Source organism: Olea europaea, unplaced genomic scaffold, assembly GCF_002742605.1.
Source record: "Olea europaea var. sylvestris unplaced genomic scaffold, O_europaea_v1 scaffold311, whole genome shotgun sequence".
Lineage (NCBI taxonomy): Eukaryota > Viridiplantae > Streptophyta > Magnoliopsida > Lamiales > Oleaceae > Olea > Olea europaea.
In genome coordinates, this window is record NW_019249854.1 from 931,333 (window position 1) to 935,475 (window position 4,143).

Below are 4,143 nucleotides of genomic sequence, written 5' to 3' on the forward strand. Positions count from 1 at the left end.
AAAAGAAAAAATCATTCTTCGCCATTTAGTCCACCACAACCTCCTTCATACCAACCCCATGAAACTACTAGTCAAATTGAAAATAAATAAAAGTAGAATATGAAATTGCTTGTCATTCATTTAATCTAACAATTGAAAAAATCTATTAAAAAAAAAGAACGAACTCCAAAAGTGGAAGATCAACTCAAATATGTGAAAAAATGACAAATTATTAAACACAGCATAAACACTAAAATGTGGATCAAAAATATATTAAGAATGCATATAATATTTATAACGTGATTATGTTTAGTACTCCTCAATAATCTTGATTTTTTATGATCAATTATTTTGAAAACAACGAGAAATTTGAATTGTTATGAAATATTTAACTAGAAATATGTTTTTCTTATCGGGTTGCATTAATATGAATTTGTAAAGTATTTATAAAATCAATTAAATTTGAATTTTGATTACCCATTATTTTTTTCAGCAAACGAAAGAAGAAGCGCATGTAAAATGATGTGAGATAATTTTATGGTTTACTTCAAAGATTTAGTGCATCTTGGTACGATGCACCTTCAAAAAGAGATATTCGGGATAATCAAATTCACTATTGATTCTCAAAATAGTATAGAGAATCAAAATCAAAATGGTAGATTCTTGATCCTTGATCCCAAAATCAACCTGTTTAGTAGAGGAATTGAACCTGAGCCAATTGGTTCTATCGGACTTTGGTCTAACTCCAATAGTTCCGAGAAAAAACCCGCCATCTTCTCTCCTTCCTTCGAGTTAGTAACTCAAAAAACTAAAGGAAAAAACTCAAGTGCCTGAATAATAGGAAAAATAAAGAAGAAAGAGAGCAAGGGGAGCCGTAGAATAGTGAAATCGATATACTAAATTTTGACTAAAAATTGATATTTGCACTAAAGTTTTAGGGGAAAAAATATATACTAAATTTTGATAAAAATTTGATATTTGCTTTAAAGTCTTAGAAAAAAAAAATGAGATATACAATTTTAGATGTCTCCCACCAATTTCGTCCTTTCCATGTAATCTTCAAAAATAATAAATAATAGTAAAATCTTTCGAATGTTGTAAATGGAAAATCCATTAAAGTTTATTGGTGAATGACATTTGTACCCCTAGAAATTATTACTATTGTATCCCTGATTCTTACCTATAAATATAGGACTTTGATTTTCAATAATACACACAAAATGTTTATTGAGTTTTCTCTATCTCTTTTACTCTCATTTATAACACGTTATCAGGACGAAACTCTTAGAAGGTAGTAATTTTTTTTCATAATCATCTAACACGTATATCAAAATTAATTTGATAATACGTGAATTTTACATATACATATGTTGAATCTGCAATACGTGATCTCATCTTTCTCGATCATTGTGTTTTCTTTGTACCTCTCTTTGAATTAATTAATTTTTTTTCCTTTACATCAATCCACGTGCATTTTTATAGAGATATATTTATATTAAATCAATTGATATGCATTAATTCATGTTCCTATACCCTCCTTATATTTAGATTAACCCTTTACGTTCTACACATGCTTATAATTTTTTTTTGTTTAATTGGTCAATGTTCTTTGTAAGCAAGTTTCAACTCCAGATCTCTATTTTGGCTGATTCCATATATATATAGGGCCTGTTTGAGCCACATTATTTCAAAAAAATGCATTCTTAAACAGTGATTTGACATCATTTCAACCATACATTCTTCAATAAAAAATATTACATGCAAATCAAAAACTATTCCTTATTTTTTAATCACATTTCCCATTAATACACTATTCAAGAATGCATTATTACCAAAATAATGTGACTCAAACACACCCATAATAAACAATTAACAAATAACTATACCCAACTCATCTTTTCTCTCAAATCCATTGGTTTCTGCAAATTTCATGCATTAATTGGTTAATACTAATTCAATTCTTTTAATTGCACATAATTAGAATTTCGTGCCATAATATGTGAATAGGTTTCTACATGTCACCAATTTTTTTTTTGTGTTTCACTCGACTCGCGTTATTAATTCAAAATAATATTTTACATGTGTTTGTATATTAATTAATGGTGAACAATTGGATGTATTATCATTTTTTTATGTTTAGTTATGAAACATTACATTAAATTTATTTTTAATTGTTGTTGCTCCTGAAATAGCACAACATTATAATTAATATTTCAGAAGAATATTAATCATAGACCTATTCGTTGTTGTTCCAGAAGTAGCACAACATTATAAGAATATTATTTGCTCCTGAAGAGCATAAATTATAACTCTCAATATTCCAGAAGAATATTGACATATTGCACTTGAAGAAATAATAGCAAAATATAATGTGCTCCAGAAGTAGCATATATTTCGAAGAACTTATTATTTCAAATTAGTGTTTATCTCTAGAGGAAAACACGTAACTTAAAGTCATGTTGATATTGACTATTTGATTAACATGTGAAGATTAATCATATTCTTTGAAAATAATTGTATTTTATTGTGTAGTTAAACAAATGGCAAACATTACAAAACTTGAGTTTGTTGCACTTGACATATCTGGTAAAAATTATCTGTCATGGATACTGGATGCTGATATCCATCTCGTTTCAAAGGGTCTGGGAGAGATAATAAAAGAAGGAAACAATGAATCCCTGCAGGATCGTGCAAATGCACTCATTTTCATCCGTCACCATCTTCACGATGGATTAAAAATTGAATATCTCACTAAGAAAGATCCACAAGTTCTTTGGAAAAAGTTAACTAAAAGATTTGATCATCAGAGGATTATAGTCCTCCCCAAAGCCCGTTATGAGTAAATGCACTTTCGTTTGCAAGACTTCAAAACGGTTAGTGAGTACAATTTTGAATTGTTCATAATATGTTCAAAGTTGACTTTGTGTGGAGAAAAAATCACTGATGAAGATATGCTGAAAAAAAACTTTCTCCACCTTTCATGCCTCGAATGTGCTCCTGCAGCAGCAATATCGTGAGCGTGACTTCAAAAAGTGCTCACAACTTATATCTTGCCTACTAGTTTCTGAACAAAATAATGAATTGTTGATGAAAAATCATGGATTACGTCCAACTGGTTCTGTACCATTGCCTGAAGCAAATGGTACTACATTGTCTGAAGCAAATACAATATCCAGACAAGGACATGGACACGGACATGGACACGGATTTGGACGTGGACACGGACACGGACGTGTACGTGGAATAAATCATTGAAGAAAGAATCAACAAAGTTATCAACAACAAGGCAATAAATTCAAAAGGCCAAAGCAAACGAGAGTGGCAAATCTAAAAAGGAGCATGAAGAAAGTTGCTTTAGATGTGGAATGAAAGGGCATTGGGCACGTACGTGTCGTACATCAAAATATCTTGTGGATCTCTACCAGAGATCAATCAAGGGAAAAAAAATTGGAGACTAATTATACTGATTATAATGGTCCAATTGATGTGACTCATTTGGATGTCTCCGATTTCTTTACTGATCCGAATGGAAATATTGACCATTTGGTTGGGGGTAGTGTGATAGAAGATATAGATTAATTTACTAGTATTTCTTTCGTTTTAAAAATTCAGTCTGAAATATGTTTTTACTTTTCCGCACAAAAAAAAAACTCTATTATGCACCGTTTATTTATGATATTAAGTAATGTTTACTTCTTTAAATCTAAATTCAAGTTTTTTTTTTAAATTTTGTTTATTTTGTTATATTAGTGCAACTACACATTATTCTTCAAGACAAAAAAATACTTTTTGGACTTAATATTAGCTGAAAATAATGTTAACACGATATCGGGTGTGTCAAATATTGTTGAAGGCTCCGGAAGAGCTTGTATTATTTTACCAAATAATACAAAATTATGATGATGCACTTTATTCTAGCAAATCCAAAAGAAATTTGCTTAGTTTTAAAGATATTCGCTACAATGAATATCACATTGAGACGATGCAAGAAAATAATGTTGAATATCTTTGCATCATTTTTTTTGTATCTGGCAAGAAGTAGATAAAAGAAAATTTTCATGCACTCCCGTCTGGCATGTATTTTACATTTATAAAAATGATCGAATCAAATAATATTACGAACCAGAAGTTCGTTGATTCAAAAAGTTTTATACTTTGGCATGA

The 4,143-nt window shown here is 29.8% G+C and overlaps 1 pseudogene; it reads left to right on the forward strand.

Moving 5' to 3' along the window:
* The window catches only part of LOC111385229, a 21,311-nt pseudogene that overhangs the window by 1,692 nt on the left and 15,476 nt on the right, over positions 1-4,143 (forward strand).